This window comes from Mustela erminea, chromosome 10 (genome assembly GCF_009829155.1).
Source record: "Mustela erminea isolate mMusErm1 chromosome 10, mMusErm1.Pri, whole genome shotgun sequence".
Taxonomy (NCBI): Eukaryota; Metazoa; Chordata; class Mammalia; order Carnivora; family Mustelidae; genus Mustela; species Mustela erminea.
In genome coordinates this window covers 7538644-7558492 of record NC_045623.1, presented here as the reverse complement: position 1 = coordinate 7558492, position 19849 = coordinate 7538644, and the positions used below count along the sequence as shown (strand labels likewise).

Below are 19849 nucleotides of genomic sequence, written 5' to 3'. Positions count from 1 at the left end.
CTCATGAGGGTTTAATAGCATTTCTTGGATTATTAAAGAAGTTGAGAACTCTTAGGGTTACTGACCATTTTTATTCCCTCTTCTGTGGAAAAGTCTACTGAAGTTATTTTGCCTCTTTTTCTCAGATTGGACTGTCTTTTTACTAATTTGGGTGTTTTTATATATCCCGGATACTAATATTTTATCAGTTATATGTACAGCCAATATAGTCTCTCATTGCGTAGCTATTTGTCTTCTTCTTCTTCTTCTTCTTCTTTTTTAAAGATTTTATTTATTTATTTGACAGAGATCACAAGTAGGCAGAGGCAGGCAGAGAGAGAGGGGGAAGCAGGCTCCCTGCTGAGCAGAGAGCCCAGTGTGGGGCTTGATCCCAGGACCCTGAGATCATGACCTGAGCTGAAGGCAGAGGCTTAACCCACTGAGCTACCCAGGTGCCCTGCTATTTGTCTTCTTTATGTTATCTTTTGATGAAGAGATATTCTTTTTTTTTTTTTAACTTTTTTTGTTTTTTTGTTTTTGTTTTTAAAGATTTTATTTATTTATTTGACAGAGAGAGATCACAAGCAGGCAGAGAGGCAGGCAGAGAGAGGAGGAAGCAGGCTCCCTGCTGAGCAGAGAGCCAGATACGGGGCTCGATCCCAGGACCCTGAGATCATGACCTGAGCCGAAGGCAGCGGCTTAACCCACTGAGCCACCCAGGCGCCCCTGATGAAGAGATATTCTTAATTTTACCAAATATATAATTTTTGACTACAGACTTTTATGGCATACAAGAAATCTTTCAATACATTGAGGTCACGAAGACAAGAGTGTTTATACATACATACATACCTATATAAAGCATATGTATATGCATGTGTAAGTATGCTTTAAAGTTTTATCTTTCACATTTAAGTCTGTATCCATTTGGGGTTTTTGCATATGGTGTAAGGTATGCATCCAATTCCTTTTCTTCCTTTCCCCCTATATGGAGCTGTCGATTGTTCCAGTACCACTAATGGAAAAGGTTGGCTTTGACCATTATGCTGAAATATCACTTCTGTCATAAATCAAGCATCTCTTTATGCTTGTGTCTGTATCTTGTGTTTCTATTCTTTCCCATCGGTCTGTGTGTCTATCTCTGATCAGTACCACAGTGTCTTTTTAGTAAGTCTTAGGATGTAGTAGAGCATGTCTTTTTACTTTCGTCTTCAAGAATTATCTTAACCGGGCGCCTGGGTGGCTCAGTGGGTTAAGCCGCTGCCTTCGGCTCAGGTCATGATCTCAGGGTCCTGGGATCGAGTCCAGCATCGGGCTCTCTGCTGAGTGGAGAGCCTGCTTTCCTCTCTCTCTCTCTCTCTGCCTGTCTCTCTGTCTACTTGTGCTCTCTCTGTGTCAAATAAATAAATAAAATCTTTAAAAAAAAAAAAAAAAGAATTATCTTAACCATGGGATGCCTGGGTGGCTCATTTGGTTGAGTTGCTGCCATTGGCTCAGGTCATGATCCTGAGGTCCTGGGATCGAGTCCTGCATTGGGCTCCCTGCTCAGCAGGGAGCCTGCTTCTTTCTCTGACTCTGCCTGCCACTCTGCCTGCTTGTGCTTGCTCTTTCCCTTTCTCTCTCTCTCTCTCTCTCTGACAAATAAATAAATAAACAAAATCTTAAAAAAAAAAAACAAAAAAAAAGAGGAATTAGCTTACCTGTCCTTGGCTCTTTATACTTCCCTATACATTGTTTTAAAAGATTTTACTTATTTATTTATTTGTCAGAGAGAGAGAGAGGGAGAGCACAAGCAGGAGGAGTGGCAGGTGAGAGAGAGGGAGGAAGCAGGGTCCATGCTGAGCAGGAGCCCGATGCGGGGCTCGATCCCCAGAACCTGGGATCATGACCTGAGCTGAAGGCAGACACTTAACTGACTGAGCCACTCAGGCATCCCTTCCCTATGTGTTTTAGATTCACCTTATCAAGTTCCAAGAGGAAAAAAAAGCACAAAAAACTGTTAGGGTTTTTGACTGAGATTGCATTGACTCTATAGATTGCTTTGAGTGTTTTTATAATATTTGGACCCCCCAGTCCAGGAAACCATATAGCATATGAGGATCTAGGGTAAAGCAGGGGACTATAGTTAATAATACTGTATTGTATAAGTGGAATTTGCTAAGACAGTAGAACTTAAATATTCTCACCAAAATAACTAAATGAAGATAAACAGGTAAGGTGATGGTGTGTTAATTATCCAGGGGGAGGAAGCCCTTTCATAAGCCATAGGTATATCAAAATCACTGGGATGTACACTTTAAATATCTCACAATTTCCTTTTTTCTTTTTTAATTTAAATTCAATTGATTAACATATATTATTGGTTTCAGTGATTCATCAGTCTTATATAATACCCCGTGCTCATTACATCACGTGCGCTCCTTAATGTCCATCACTCTGTTACCCCATCCTCCCACCCCCTCTACCCTCCAGCAACACTGTTTCCTATGACTAATAGTCTCTAATGGTTTATCTCCCTCTCTGATTTCCTCTTGTTTTATTTTCTTCTCCCTTCCCCTATGATCCTCTGCTTTGCTTCTTAAATTCCACATATGACTGAGATCATTTAATAAAAGCCACTAAAACAAATGAAATCTTGCGGAGCACCTGGGTCGCTCGGTCGGTTAAGCATCTGCCTTTGGTTCAGGTCATGATCCCAGGGTCCTGGGATGGAGCCCTGAATTAGGCTCTTTGCTCAGTGGGGAGCCTGCTTCTCCCTCTCCCTCTGCCTCCCTCTCTCTGTCTCTCATGAATAAATAATCTTAAAAAAAAATGAAATCATGAGAAAATATGGACTCTGAGAAACGAACTGGGGGTAGGGGAGGGCGTGAGGGGATGGGTTAGCACAGTGGTGGGTATTAAGGAGGGCATGTATTACATGGAGCACTGGGTGTTAGCCACAAACAATGAATCATGGAACAATACATCAAAAACTAATGATGTACTGTACGGTGAGTAACATAACATAATTTAAAAAAGCAACAAAAAAAGAAATCTTGCCATTTGCAATGATGTAGATGGAACTAGAGTTATTATGCTAAGCAAAATAAGTCTATCTTACAATTTCCTTTGTCAATTATACCTCAATATAATTGATATATAGAAAAAAAAAAAAAGAAAGGGAACATAATAAAAAGATATACTCCTAACACTAGCTTTTAAAGGCTTTTAAAAGCTTTTAAAGGCTAATCTTCTTTAGATATGTGTGGGCCAAGGCTATTTAAGTTTTGCCTTTCCCCTTCCCCAAGAATTCTAACTCCTACAAATACAGCCTGTTTTCCCCATATCTGCTTATTTTCCTCTCTCCTTCTGAGATGACAGCTCTAAGATAAAATGCTACATTCTACTGACGCATCATTATTATACTCGATCCAAGCACTCAGGAGACCTGAAAGATCTGTGGCTCCAAGGATATGAAAAATATCTTTTAAGGAACTGAGAACAAATAAAATCTTACCACTGAAAAACCACATGCACGTGTACACACACACACACACACGGCCTTGGGATGACTAATATGACTAATTCCCCAAATCATAATTTAGAAATATTTTTGTAGAAAACAGTTTGAGGTTCTGAAGTGAAGCTGGGGGGGGGGGGGGTGGGGGTCAGGGATGAGAGAGAAAGAGAGAGAGAGGATAGAATAAGCACATATCAGTGAGGCTTCTTCAGTACCTTGGGACCTCAATCAGCCCTGGGTTCCTGATATGGGAATAAGCAAAGGAGCTTTCAGTGAGGTAAAAAAATGATTAATGGGCTTTAGGGACTGATTGATGAAGAGAGAAAGCAAAGCAGAAAAACAAGCTCTGAACTTAATAAATGGAAGAGGAAAAAATATATGCCATCCAGAAATACTTGACTTAGGATGAAGAGGGGCTATTTATGCTAATGTAAAGGGTTATGAAGAGTAGGAATATCAAGCTGGGAAAAAAAAAAAAGACTACAGATATTTGCACATACATTCCTCCATGGTCAAACTAAGGAATTATTCCCCAGGAGAAACCAAAAAAACCTAATTCTTGAGAAAACTAAAAGAGAAAAGCACGACATAGGACAGAGTGTGGGAAAAAAAAGAACTGTAACCACTGGGAACGGCCTAGACATGATCTAATATATCTTTTCCACTCTCCAGTTTCTGTGATTCTATACACCCAGGCAGAGGGAATGATGTTATCAAGAAATAAGAGCGACCAGAAATGTTTTGTTCAATTTTCAAGGAGCTATTAAAAAAAATACAGCCCCTCAACGAGAGCTGGATTCCTGGTCTTAAAAATATACAGCGAGTATCCTGCTCTTCGGCGGTGAGTTTATGTTCCCATCTGGTCCCCGCGCAGGAGTCAGCAGGCAGCCTGCCGGCATGGCAGGGGGGCTCTGCCCGGTGCCGTGAAATCACAGGGCCGGAATGTGGAGTTTGGGTGGTGGGAGGACGGGGGTTCTGTGTTCAAAAGCACTAGCGCTGGAAAAGAATGAAAATGAGAGGCGCGTGGGCTTCCCAGGGGACAGGAGGCAAGCCACAAAAAAAAACAGCTACAGGAGTAGCCCACTGGCCCTCGCTCATGGGGACGTCTGGAGTGTCAGCCTACAGTCACATCACAGTGCGGGGGATTTAAAAAAAAAAAAAAAGAAAAAAGAAAAAGAGGGGCACCTGGGTGGCTCAGTGGGTTAAAGCCTCTGCCTTCGGCTCAGGTCATGATCTCAGGGTCCTGGGATGGAGCCCCACATCAGGCTCTCTGCTCAGCGGGGAACCTGCTTTCCCCCCCCCCCCCCCCCCCCCCCCGCCTGTCTGTCTGCCTACTTGTGATCTCTGTCTGTCAAATAAATAAATAAAATCTTAAAAAAAAGAAAAAAAAAAGGAGCATTTTACAAAACGGGGCCCCGGTTGTATCTCAGGCGCTACTTCCTGAACAAATGCCACTTCGGTCAATATATTCATTGGCTCGTTTTGTAACAGAAACAGCATTACCAAGGGGCGACATCAGCCCTGGGGATTTGATCAATTCCAGAAGAGAGGGTGGGGGTTCAAATCAAAGGGAGAACATGCTTAGCAATCGACAACCGACAACCGACAACCGTAGCTAACACCAGTCCTGTCTTAAGGTAGGAAGCAGATCCAAAATTCACAATTACCTTCCTTTTAATTACGGCACCCAAAAGCAAGTGAAAAATCAGAAGCTGCTAATTCTAGCATGAGATGGTTTTCGTGATTAGCTAGAAAGAGCTTCTGCTTTTAATTCCAAGTGAATAAAATACATCAAAAGGAGGCTGCCTACTAGCTTTGAAACGCTTTCAGCTTGGGTATGGTGTCAGGAAGCAAAGGTTTCAAGTACAAATTTCAAGACTCTTATTACCAAGCCTGCCTGTAACCAGATGTAACACCAACTGGGCACTCAGCTCACCTGTTGTAACTACAGTCAAAAGTGCCCCAAACCCTTGGCTGAACAACCACTGTGTCTAATTGGTTCCATAAAGGGCATGTTCTCACAGAGTACGATTAAAAAAAAAAAGAAAAGAAAAGAAACACAAACAAAACAAAACAAAAAAAACCCCTAAAAACCAAAACCAACGTTATTAACTAATTGGGCTGAAAATCTCTTTTTGTCATTCTATGTATTTTGCTTTCATTTTATTTTATTTTATTTTTTGGCTATTTATTCTTCTAACTGTATATAAATAAAGATACATCTTCAGATTCTCACTCCTTAGCTCTCTGTCAGTGTTTCCCAATTCTATCATGTCTGTCACTCTACTATTTGGATCCTAGACTCCTTCAGCGTCTCAATGTTTGATGTTGCCGTTGTTGTTGTTTTGAAAGTGCCTTTCCTACTAGTTAGGGATTTAAGAGCTGAAACAGACTCAGCATTAAAAAACAGCACCTCAGCCCTGGCTGGGAGGAGCCAGGTGCTTTCTCTGAAGCTTTCTTTGGCCACGGCTCAGCATTGTTCCACCACAAGTCTGCTCTTTTCTTCCAGAAAGTACGGAGAGCTCTGGGTTCTGGGGAGAAAATGCTGACTCAGCACCAAGAAAAATGGGTTCATTTCTGATTAGAAATGAAACCAGATGCTCAGACCTGGGAATCGGTAAATATTAATTCAATATAAGAGGAATTAGGTCTTCAATTGCCCCCCCACAAGAGGCAATATGTAAGCTGATAAATAAAACTGAAGGGAAAAATTATTTTAAAGAGAAAAAAATTACGAAGAAGTGACGAGCCCAGTCACCTGTGAGCCCCTTAAGGGCACAGATGAAAAACACTTAATATATATTATTAGGCTGTGCAAGAGTTGAAAAGAGATAAACTTGACTTTTAAAAAGTTGCCTGAAGACTTATTTAAGCCTCCTCCATATCTCAGGAGCTGTGTCTATTTGTACTGTGGGCTCTGTGGTCCTCCGACCCTATCATGGAAGGAAGGCTCATGCACGTATATTTCCTTCTTGTCATGGACTGCGACAGTCGAAATACTGGCCTTACCTTCTAGGGAAGGACACTGCCCGGGGAAATCACAGGCAGGGGGGGCCAGCCCCTTCCTTCACACTAGGCTGCGGCCCCTTTAGAACTCGCTCTCAAGGTTGGCCTGGCCTTTAAGTGCCCTCAGCCCACCAACACCTCCCCTCCCCCCACAGTCTTCTCAGAAGGTCAAAGCACATCCCAGAGACTATTTACCAAAAGGCCAAGGATACACAGCTGGCAGTACAGCTAGGACCAGAATCCAGAACCTCAGAGCTCTGCTACAGACCACAGAACGCTCTTCCCCAGGTTTGGACACTGACCATGTTCTTTTCTTCTGTAGCTATTTCCTTTGTACCTCAACATCTCTCTGGGCTTATATTCTCCAGGTCTTCTTTGTTTTTTTTTTTTTCCTACATGTTAAATGGCAACTCAACAAATGTTTCCCCATCAGACAGAGATAATAAAATATCAAGTCTGGGGACTTCGGCTTGCAGGAAAGATTGCCTTGTCACCTCAGGGCAGCTAAGCTATATTTAAATGCAAAGGTTATATGTAGGTTCAGCATAAACTGGCCAGTCCCTTAAGTTTTTATTGGAAAGGTGATTAAAAATAAATAAAATATTATCTGAAGATGATAGATAATTCTAACACAATGTGATATGTGGTAGGAAATATTTTAAATTCCTAATGATAACACCACTTGCTAAACCAAATCAGCAAGGGGGAAAAATTAAAAAACAAAACAAAACAAAACCAAAGCAGCGAGGGTCAAATTTTTGACATCAACAACAACAAAAATTTTTTTGACATACACATCCTAACCACTACCACGTACTGTATTTTTATGTTGAATGGAGCAAGAAACCCAGGCAAGAGATCAAGAAGTACTAAACTTTTAAAAGTGTATAGAATAATCTGAAATGCTTAAGAAAAGATCAGTTTTCCCTCATAAGAAAATGCAAATGTTGATTTTAAAGTATGAGATCATCCTTGGGAGTGATGAGTTTCTCATTACCTCTTGTGCAGAACTCAAGGCTTTACCTCCACTGGTCATCCAGCCACATCAGTGCCTGCCTGATGTCCCATCTGCAGCTGATTGTCCGAGAATAAAATCTTTTTGCTCTCAATGGAGAGATCTAGCTACCCACACCAGAGTCCTCAGACTGTTAGGAAATGTGTGAGGACTAGATTACGGTGATTTTAAAGCCTTTCCTTTTTATTTATGTACCCTTATCCAAATGTAATATTCTTTTTTGAAAAATTTTATTTACTTATGTGTATGTGTGGAAGACAGAGAGAGAGAGAGAGAGTATGAGGGGGTGAAGGTCAGAGGGAGGAGCAGATTCCACACCCCCACCTCCAGCAGGGAGCCTGATGTGGGACTCAATCCCAGGACCCTGGGATCACGACCTGAGCTGAAGGCAGGTGCTTAACCCACTGAGCCACCCAGGCACCCCTCAAATGGACTATTCTCCCTAGATATGCCCATCACGTAAAGCAGCCCAAAGAAAAGCTGTGTAAGGCGGTGACTAACAGGAGGGTGGGGAGTGCGGCCCTGTCTGCTCTTCTGCCCTCACCCCAGCCAGTCTCTGAGGGAGCTTCCCAGAGCACAGCTTTGGATACCACTGGATTCAAGACATTTTCTAATTATTAACATTTTGTTGAAAAGAAGAGGTTGTCTTCTTCAGGGTAGTGGGAAACATACAAGAGAAGAAAGTTCTTTTAAAAAGAAGGTCTGAGGGTGCCTGGGTGGCTCAGGTCGTGATCCTGGAGTCCCGGGATGGAGTCCCGCATCAGGCTCCCAGCTCCATGGGGAGTCTGCTTCTCCTTCTGACCCTCCCCCTTCTCATGCTCTCTCTCTCTCTCTCTCTCATTCTCTCTCTCTCTCTCTCATTCTCTCTCTCTCAAATAAATAAAGAAAATCTTCAAAAAAATAAATAAAAGGAAGGTCTGAGATAACAACGCAGTCTTCTCCTTTCTTCTTCTCAGTTAAGGTTTAAATTTTGTGTGGCTAGGAATGCCTTTCGCAGTCATCCTCCATCCTCCTACGTGAGGAGCTGACCTTGTTACCTGCCGGTCCTGCAGAGCTCATTCCCAGTGTTCATTCAGACTGCTCCCGATGCCTTCACCCCCTTCTCTGCTGGGCAGATCCCCTGGGTCTTCAAGGTCTAACAATCTCTCCCTGATTCTAAACTCTTAAACATATCTTCTCTTCTCCCTCTCTCTCTCTCTCCCTCTCTCCCACACACACACAGAGTCAGCCCCCCTACCTGCCTCCCCCATTCTCTTCCTCTCTCTCTCTCCTCCTGCCCCTCCCATTCTCTGTCTCCCCTCATCCCCAGGGCAGAACAGATCCCTCCTTCATTCATTCATTCTTCATTATTGCACATATCACACTGGCAATTTGGTAAATATTTTCTTATTTGCTTAGAAAATATTTTCTCACCTAGAATATGAGCTGCTCTGGGGCAGGGGCTGCCTTTTTCATCTTTATATGCCCATATACTGCAGTGCCAAGTACATTGTGAGCACCTAATAAATGTTAGCGGAATGAATGTCAAGTCTTCCCTACCCAACTTTGGCTCCAAAATGTAAAGGGCAAAATAACTATAAACAAAATGAACCAAATGTTCCAGTTTTAGTTAGTTCCTAAGCAAGTTATGTTCTAAGAGTTCGTTTGAAAATTGGTTTTCTGAAACTGAGAAAACTCAATTCTTCAAATGCTGGTTAAGTTTCTGGAAGGGAGTCCACTGAAGACTCATTGAGCCCACAGTGTCCCTGACATTTCAACTCTACCTAAACACCATTCATAAAATTGTTTCTGTGGGAAAGTGAAATCCAAGTCCCACTTAGCGACACCAAAACCCTACCCAGTGGTGTGTCCGATTTTGATGTACAAGGGGCTTAAGACGGGTGATCTGGAATAAGGGGGAGGTTGTATTTGCATAAGGAATAGACTTTAAAGATTAGATTGCATGACGACTTGGAGGTGGGGCAGGATGCTAAGGCTTGCTCAAGCATCCATTTCCTCAGGTGGATATTGACAGCATGGGCTGCCTTCCACACAGGTGCCCTGGCCACTGCTGGGAAAGAGCAGAGCAGAGGGCAGGTGGAAAGAAGGCACTGGAGCAGATGTTGTTACCATGTGTTCCCCAGTACTGGTAACATCATCAGAATAGGGAACTTGTCATAAATGCAAACCCACCATACATGGGTCCCCACCCAGACCTCCTAACTCAGAAATGCTGAGTAGGCTTATCCCAGAAGAAAGAAGAGTTACATGATCTGGGCTTCGATAGCCTTCCAAGCGATTCTGGTGATTGTTTCAGTTTGAGAGGGATTTGGGGGCACCAATATCAAGTTTTAAAATTCACTCCAACTGCATAAAATAAAGTACAGATGAAAACGCTATGGATGAGGAGTGGGAGGAAGAAGAGAAAGAAGATACCTTCTCAGACAACAATTCCCAATCTTGGCCTCACAGTCATCCCCAGGAAGCTTTAGAAAATACCCATGCCTGGTCCCATCCTCCGAGATTTGCACTTAATCAGCTTGGGATTTGGCGTGAGCCCTGGGAGGTTTAAAAGCTCCCCAGGTGATTCTACTGTGTGGCCAAGATTGAAAAAAACATTGTTCAGAGCCAGCGACTACATAATTATTCTCTAAAGCTGCCAACCTGCTGGGAAACACACAAATACAGACTGTAAAAATGTTAAAAGTAAGTTCATTTGCTTATAATTTACATTTCAAGGTAATAAAACCCCTGAGATGGTTACATATTAATTCATGGTCAGAGGCCATTTGGGCATCAGGCAGTCCTGATCTCACATTTTGTAGCCAGGAAGCCTCGCAAAGCATGACAGTGTGGTTAGAGCCTCTATGTTGGTGAGAAAAAACTCCTGTAACAAGTAAGTGCACCATCTTTGATGCCTAGGAAGACTGACTGACTTGGCAATGTCCGGGTCCATAAACCCGCATGGCTTAGAGATTCAGGAAATACAGGCAACCTGGACTTTACAGAGAAAATAATTCCACTAAGAAGGTGTTGACATCAGATTTGTAATCGATAGGAGACAAAATGATCTCTGCCTAGGATGCTCTTTTCTACCCATTCTCCTGCTGGGAAAACTCTGACTCCTTCTGATCCCTGTGAGAGAGCCTGAACTCAACACTCAAGCATTGTTGGTAGGTCTTACGATGACTCAGCTGACCTAAACCTGGACAAGACACAGGTGGTATTGGCTACATGAAGTGGAAATGCCAGAAATTCTTAGACCCAGCACAGGAACTAATTCCGTGACTAACTCAGTGTTCTGAATCTTTGAGAGAGATAGAGTATGAATTTCTTACAAGGTATCACACTACTAATAGAGAATAAAAAATGTCTAAAGTTATTTCTCTGGCATAAAGATTGTCCCTTCCAAAAAAGAACCTCTTTGGCTATCCTGACAGCTACGAAGAGAAAGAAGTCTCACTTTCCAGTCACCCATGGGTCCCTTTCTCTTCATCCAACCTACGGACTGACAGAATTCTCTGGGTTGTTTTAAACACATTTGCTTCTGTCTACCCATAGAGTTATCTTAACTTGAGAATAAGTTAGAAAAACGACAAGGTCAAGCAGTAAAATAGGACTACAATGACTTGTTTGGTTATTAACCATGGTAACAAGCAGGCTGGCACCACATTGCCCAGGGTTAAAGTCCTAGCCCTACTACTTATATGGCCTTGAGTATCTATAAAATGGGTGATTGGGGGAGGGGACTATGGTATGTTTATTAGTGTAAAGTGCTTAGTGCCCCGCTTGTACTAAGCTCTCCATAAGTTATCTGGCCATTTACGGAGGTCAACATTTTAAGTGTTTATATATTTTGACCCAACCATTCAATAAATAGAAATCTGTCCTAAAGAAATACTTAGACACGACCCAAAGGATATCTGGCATTCCCTCCATGATTTAATAATGAATGAGCCACAAGCAACTACATGTCCATCAGTTGGAGGAACAGTAAGTAAGTCACAGCTGTATTTTTATGAAATGGAATCCTGTGGAAGAGATACGAATGTAAGAACTGGTTGTCGCACAGAGTGGGTTAAGGGCCCAACTCTGGTGCCAGACACTGAGTTCAACACCAGCTCTGCAGGGCACCCGGGATGTTTCCTAGTACAAGTCTCAGAACCATCCCAGCGGTGAAACGGGAATAATAATAGCAGCCCCCTGACGGTTGGAGAACTATGCCTCGCCCACCAGGGTTCTATATAAACGTTTGTTAAGTAGATGAATTGACACGGAAGGAGAATCCCTATTTAACTATAGCAGTTGTGACCCCAGGCGATGGGTGTAATGACCTCCTTTTTGATACTTCTGCATTGTTTAATTTTTGAAGGGCAAGAATGGTTTCTGCAGCCAAGTTTTCAAGAGTTTTTGTGCATACAGCCTGATGATATTAATCAACACGTAATTCTAAGAGGCTCGTCCTAACAGGAATGAATGTCCATTAATACCATTCTCATTTTACGTGATGGGAAATAAGGACGTAAATAAAGTCAAGTGATGTATGAAGCTCACACATGAGTTGTTTTTAAGATGTAACTGGATGGAAACAATGTAGTCAAACAGAAAGGGCGGGAGTTTGCAGGGTGGGGCAGTGCCAGAGCCAAATCCTTCTGCAACTCCTGTGATTTGCACCCATTATTTAATCTCTCTGAACCTCGGTTTTATTATTTGAACAAAAATAATTAATGGCTAAGGTGTATTCAGGGCTTATAATGTGCAAAGTACTACAGCAAGAGCTGTGGGTGCATTATCTCATTTAATCCTCACAGGATGCCCTATGAGCTAGATAATCATCTGTTTTACAGATGAAGAAACTGAGGCACAATGGGGTTCAGTGAATGGGGGATAGCCAGTGAGTAGTGGACTTGAACCTCCCTCATTCAACCTCAGCTGTATATACTCAGAGGGAGACTCTGAAAATACAGTGAGGCAGACAAGAAACTATTTGCTTTTACCCCTCTGATCCAATATACGATGCTACCTTTAGATGTATGGCCTCAAATCTGCTTGAATTTTAGGCTTTCAAGAACTTCTGAGGGGATGTGTGACTCTCTCCCCTGCACTGTTCCTTGTATAAAGAGAACTACCCGATGTACTCCCTGTTTTCATTCAGAAGTGGTGGCCCGTACCAGGGCAGGTGACAGGGACAGTGGTTCTTATTCATCTGGGCAGCAGCTTCCATGCTAATTCTAAACACAGGTGGTGAGAGAGACAGCCAACAGGAAGGGGTTAGGAATCACTGCTGACATGTGCAACTGGGAAGATTGATGGTTTCCCTCCCTCTTTTTCCCCACTGTGTCGGCCTGGGGGCAGAGATGCAGGAGCTGGCGAGCCGGGACAGTAATATACACAGCACAACGTCGACCTCGCCGCAGCGCTGATTAATGAGACTGAAATGACACAGAAAACAGGCGGCGCTTCGCAGACAGAATTCACAGGCCTTTCTTTCTTTAATGATTTCAACAAAAGCAGTTCCCAGAAACGGCTGGGTTTGAACTGGAATACCCCGTGGCTAGAGCAAGGCAAGGGGGTTACATTCGGTGGAATGCTGGAGCAAAGGCTGGAAGCGTGAGGGGGAGTTGGTAAGGAAGGAAACTGGCTCGTGATCGGGTGGGGACAAACCGTTCACCAATGCCTCTCCTCTTTCCGCTTGGCTGAAAAATGCCACAGAGTTCCAGGCAGGAGAGTCATTTACCTTCCCGACTTAAGGGAAAGAGGACAACAGGAGGATACGCTATCACAAAGAATTTCACCCTGTTCAAAGCGCTCTTCCTTCGTAGGAGCCGGGAGACTGGACCACTGATTTTTCCCTATCTTTCGCTACAGTTGCATACTGCATACATTAAAACAGGGTTTTCGAAAAGAAAGTAGATTGATTTTAACCCACCTAAAAGACTGGTTTTTAATGAAGATTATTCGAGTAGTTATTACAACTATCCGTTGGACATGTCCATTTGGATTTCCCACCCACAGCTCTCCCAGCTTAATATTATATGCAGAATCAAATGTACTGACTCACAACCTTCCAGTCAAATTCCCTACCCCGCCCCCCACTCCCCACTCTCTGCCCAGACCTGCTGTGTTTCTGTATCTCGGTCCCAGCTAATGGGCTACTGACACAACCTTCTATTCAGCCTCCCAATCTCAAGAGTCACCCCTCCTTTCGTTCCCTTTGCTCCCCAGATTCTGTGGGTTAAAATCCTGGCTGCTCCCACTACTAGGCAGGTGATCTTTGACAAGAAGTTGGGCCTCATCTCCATCGTCTGAAACCAAAATTTTAATAGTACTACTTCATAGGATTATTGCAAGAATTAAATAAATTGGTACATAAAAAGTGCTTAGAATGGTACCTGACACACAGAAAATGCTCAATAAATATTCACCTGTGATTGATCTTAAATGCTCTCAGCACACACAAAAAATTATAATTAATGTGAGGTGACAGATGTCTTAACTAACCTATTTTTTAAAAAGATTTTATTTATGTATTTGACAGAGGGAGAGACAGTGAGAAAGGGAACACACGCAGGGGAAGTGGGAGAGAGAGAATCAGGCTTCCTGATGAGCAAGAAGCCTGATGCAGGACTCGATCCCAGGAACCTGGATCATGAACTGAGCTGAAGACAGATGTTTAACAACTGAACCACCCAGGTACCCCTTACCTAACCTTGTGGTTATCTTTTCCCAGTATATACATCTATCAAATCATCATGTTGTACACCTTCAACTTACACAATGTTATATGTCAATTAATACTTTAATAAACCTGGAAAAATTAGCTATTATTAAAGGGTCTGTGGACAAAAGGACAAAACCAATACAAAGCGAAGGTCAAGCAAAGCTTTATTTCGCACCAAGCATCGGGAACCAAACCGACTGGCAGGTGCCGCCTCTTACAGAGAAGGCGACCCCTCCCTGCCTTACAGACTAACTTTTATAGAGCAAAGGCCATGTGGTTGAGCCTGGCCACATGCAGGTGGCCAATGAGATTGTAACACACAGAGAAAGCTGCACAGTCATACTAAGTCACACAGGGGTGGCCAATTGAATTACAATTCACCCCATAGTAGCTATTTGAACTAGCCTATCACCTTGGTCAGAACTGGCACCCAAAAGGCACCCAAAAGGTGGGGCCCACATTCTTTGGTAGTCAGAGAGATAGTATGTGTGCTTTACTGATTCGATGTCTCCACCTAGCCTGACTCATCCTTGCATTCTGGGCTCTGTTATATCTCCCTGACCTGACATGTCCTGGTATATGGGCTCTTTTATCAGGGGCTGGTCGGCCATATTTTACTGGTTTCCCAGACCCGTTTCTAAGAGGGTTCCTCTGGGGGGCAGGGCCAATCTAAGTTCATTACATAAACAACAAAATGGCTGTTCTACCAAGGTGGGGCTGCTCAGGCTAAGTAGACCCTTACATTATTATTATTATCATCTAATCAGTTACTAAGTCATCAGGATGTTACCCAATACAATTTTACTTCCCCAACTCCATCAATGTGGTCTAAATCCCCCTCATCTCATCTGTTCGGTAGCTTTGATCAGACCACTTGAAATATCTTCTTGAAATAGTGAATCTCCACTGGTTTTTCCTTTCCTACGGGGTCAAATCCAAACATCTGAATTTGGTGTATAAAATCCTTCATAAGTGGACTTCACACACATGTAAATTACATCAACATGGTAGAGGCACATATCTCCATGAATGAGCCTTAATCAAGCATGTGAAAAAATCCTATGAGAAATTTTGGATTAATGTTTAAATTTAACATTTTAAGACAAGTTATTTTTCACTAATTACCCTGGCACTAGAAGCCAATATCACATTCAACTGAAACTACAAGAATAATCTTTAGTATTTATAATTTAAAACCCAAAATGCAAAAAAAAAAAAAAAAAGTGACAATTGACATTATTCTAGATAAGAGTAAATGTATAGTATTTCCATTGCTTGGTGTCATGGGTTGAATATATCTCCCTAAAACTCATGTCCACCTGAACTTCAGAATGTGACCTTATTTAGAAATGGATGTTTTCAGAAATAGTCAATTAAGAAGAAGTCATACTGGATTAGAGTAGGCCCTAAATCCTATGACTGATGTCCTTATAAGAAGAGAAGAGAAATGGGGAAAAGCCTATGTGACATGGGAGACAAAGACTGGAGAGATGGAGGGATGTAGCTACAAGTCAAGGAATGCCAAGGGCTGCCCAGAGCCCCTGGAAGCTGGAAGAGTCATGGAAGGATCCTTCCCTAGACCTTCAGAAGGAGCGTGGCCCTGTAGACATCTTGATTTCATGCCAGACCTGTGAGAGAATGAATTTCTGTTGAACTGAGCTGGTGAGTCTTTCAGGATCTGTAATCGGCGGGGGGTGGGGGAGTGGGGTGTGGAGAGCAGGGACCACAAGGCAGAGTAGAACACAAGCTTTTACCATTGGCTATTGAGACGGATTAGAACACAAGCTTTTACCATTGGCTATTGAGACGGATCAGACCCCAGCAAGCTGTGCGCAGGGAGTGGTGCTGAGATGCAGGACAAATTTTTGCATAGATCACGACAAACAAATGAATGAAGTTGCCCTTACTCTGTTCTGGAAAAACCGAAGTTCTAGGATCATACTTGCATTGATTTTGTACAATTATTGTGCATGGTTGGCTCTGCTCCATTTATTTCTTACAGTTGAACGGTAGCTCTGAAACTTTCACCACTCTGTAATCACTCCAAAAAGGCAAATTTAAACTTAGCACATACTATTTTCCTTGGTAAAAATATGCTGTACCGTTTATCTGATTAAGGAGCATGACATGCGCTATTGAGCTGCTATGATCTGCTGTTTCCGCTGCAAGACTTTTTTATCCCCCTTTGAAACCTTAAGAGATTGGTTTTTGTTGTAATTACCCTAGCCCAAATGGTTCTGAGATACAGATTTTCTTAGATCATAAGCAATGAACTATTACTTTTACTTTCAAGGACAAAGTGAACACGTCCATGATTTCTCTTTGAAGCTGTTTAGAAAAAAATTCTTAAAATGCTTTGAATGGAATAAATAAATATGGAGAAAAAGAGGGAAATTTTCACATTTGGATGTCAGTGTCAGCCAATCATTAATTCACTATCCCTCTTTATGGTTGAAAGATTGTTATGATAATCTCTAGAAGCCCTTGATGACAGCCATAATGGGAGAGAACAAATAGTCCAACATATTTTTGACATCCCACATGGCTTTCTGAATGTCCCAGCTTTCAGCCTCTTAAAGAAGTTTTTATTTTTGAAAGATTTCATTAAGTAATCTCTGTACCTAATGTGGGGCTCAAACTCACAACCCCAACACCCAGAGTCACATGCTCCCCTGACTGAGCCAGCCAGGTACCTCCTCTCTCTTAACCAAGGTTTGAAAAAATTGGCAATCTGTATGTAGATGCAAGGGTGTGGTGTCAAAGACGTGTGGGTACTGGGGGCATTTCAGAGTTCTCATTCCTCCACTCACCAATAAACCTTAGACTTTCACATAATCAAGTACTTAGCTCCTCCTCTAAAACTTTGCCACCACATTTAATTTTCTACTCATGTTTAGTGGCCCAATCATGGTTCTGATTTGCATTTACTCTTTGCTTGTGTGTGTATAAAATAACTCTCCATTCCTTAGTCAGTTGTCTCCTGATGCCTATTAAATTCAAGAATATTTCTTTAATCAAGATAGCCTTTCCTTTCCTGATTGTTTATACAAATTGATGACATTGTTTTCAATCTGTTATTAAATTGTCTCATCATGTGTTATTGCATAAGCTGAAGAAACATGTATCTCATTTATACAATAATGCAGTTAACTGCAACAAAATGCGGTTTTGTTTCCAAGTCCTATGATTTCATTTGGAATTTGTGCATTCTTAAGGTAATCAAGCTGTAAATGTATAAACCAAAATAATTATTCTCTTTTATATTTTAACTTCATTTCCAACAATTCCAAAAACCTGCCTTTATTCACCAACACGTATTGCTCAAGTCTCTTTTGCCGTGAACACTGTTCTCCAATAAACTTTTAACTCTTCTTTTTATATATTTTTATGTATTTTTACATACTGTATATTTTTATATGGGTATATTTTACTTTTGTAAATATGCTTTGAGTCAAAATGATAGTTTTCAATAGCTTCACCACAAAATCAGTACTCATGCTCAAACTGGAATGATTTGAAATGCAATTTACTTCTGAGTGTTTGGGACTCCTCTCCCCTCTCCAATTGGGAATTTTTTCTGTTGGACATAGTTCCCCTCTATGACCAAATTCTCCTGGGTAAAATAATCAGTGTAAACAATAGACTATTACTCTAATTTTCAATAATTTCAATCACATGATTTGAAAGTATACTTTGAAGTGTACTTTTTTTCTCATCTATTTACATATTCAATTACTGTATGCTGAGGAATTATTCATGATAAAATATTTGGTATCAACAAGTAACATGACTGCTTGCCAAAACTGGTAAACTCTGACATTTTTGTGAAAAATAACACTGACTTTTGCTTTGATATTACCATCAAAAAACATAGTTACTGAGAAAGTAACTGCAAATATTCATGCCTGAACCATCAAATAGGGAAGAAGAGTGAGAAATGTATATACCAAGAGGAACAGGGAGCTATTTTGTGTAGACAGGAAGAAGCACCCCCCCGCCCCAACCCCTGGTAAAGATGATGCTGTTGCAATGTCATTGACTGCTTTCCACAAAAGGGATTTTGTCTCTTTTCAATCTGGATGAGAATTAAAAAAGAGAAAAACAGTGTTGCAGAAAAAACTGCCCAGTCACCTCTCAGATGATTTATGTAACAAACTCAAGGGATTTTTGCAAGTTCTCTCTTGTTTCCAGCAATTTTACCTTTTTTGCTGGCCCCCACCCCACCAGCACTCTGAGTTGGTGAGACCCAGGTCTACTTAATCAGCTTTATCCTTCCACCGTTCCATTCCATGAGCTGCAGATTCCTCTCTGCGCCCTGGAGAAGCCCTCCTCTTTCTAGAGACGCTAAGCCTCTGCACTTCTGTTCTCTCTGCCTTGCTGTGCCTTCCTCCACCTGACACATTTCAATTTCTCTTTTAAGACCCAGTTCAGATATCACCACATTTGTGAAGTGTTCTCCACCTTTCCAAGGCAAGGCGAGTTACTTGCCTGCTAGAAGCGCTGAAAATTTTCCGGTCTCCCTTGGTTGTGCTCACGGTTGTATGTAATCTGCTTTTCCTACACATCTACTCCCCTCACCAGCCAGTGAAATCCTCCAGGGCAAGAACCATGTTTTTATACCCAGCAGCAACAAAGTGGTGGTTCAGTACACGCATCTGAATGAAGTAGAAGTGAACCCTGACTATATGAAGTTTATAGAAGGCAGGAGTCGAAAGTCTGGCGTTAAGTTCCTCTGCACTCGGTAGCGCCAGGGAGAGGACAATGAGAGGACCTTCGCAACAGTTCTCCAAATTCTCAACATACTGCAGTTTTGGTTGAATCTATAATAAAATACTCTTAGGATAAGATGTGCTGAAAATATTGTTCAACTCTCCTTAGAGTGCAGGCGATCTTAACTTCAGGTTTAGAGGGGATTTTATGTGGTAATGTCCTGATATTTTATTTTAACAATGCACCACTGAAGAAGATTCCCAAGTAGACAGAGAGCTCAGAGTATAAATCCAGTTGGGTTTCTGAGTAGATATGCCTTAGGTCCTTAGGTTGAGTGTGTCCACCCTACAACCCAGCGCAACCTCCCCTTTTCTGGAAGAGGAGCAGTGCGTGCCCCCCATCAGGCACCCAGAAGAACATCTATCTGGCAGGGGCAGAAACACAGCAGAACACTGCCAGATCGGGGATGTTTTGGCTTGACTTAAGGGACAAGATTCATAAGAAAAACAAGTAGAAATATGTTTATGGGTTTTTGGGGTTTTTTTAATCTGAATCTTTCAAAAGGATAAGTTAAGAATCTCAAAATCAATATCAGATGTTGTGTGACGACTTCCCCATGACAAACAACCTCTTAAAATATTTTGAAACCGAGTTCCTCAGCCACTCAGCCCCTACAGCAATGGCTCAAGGGACGAGGCCTTCCTCTGTGACAGTTCCTAACCAGCAATAGCAACAGGGAGAAAAATGCTTTGGTCTGACTAGTGGACTAGTGTCCACAGTAATAATGAAAAAAAAAAAAAAAAGAAGAAGAAACAGCCAACGCCTGAAGTGAACTGGTAAGGTGAGGGGAAATACAGGCTTTGGAATCAGGATCATTTCAACAACCCTTTGTTAGACAATAATCACTTCAGAGTGTTAGTTTACGGATTTAAAACCAAAA

General features: G+C 42.0%; 1 protein-coding gene across 1 annotated transcript in view; it reads right to left on the bottom strand.

The window, feature by feature from the left end:
* WARS2 (tryptophanyl tRNA synthetase 2, mitochondrial) overlaps positions 1-19849 on the bottom strand; it is an 89873-nt gene that overhangs the window by 41050 nt on the left and 28974 nt on the right. The gene's annotated exons all lie outside the window — the stretch shown is intronic.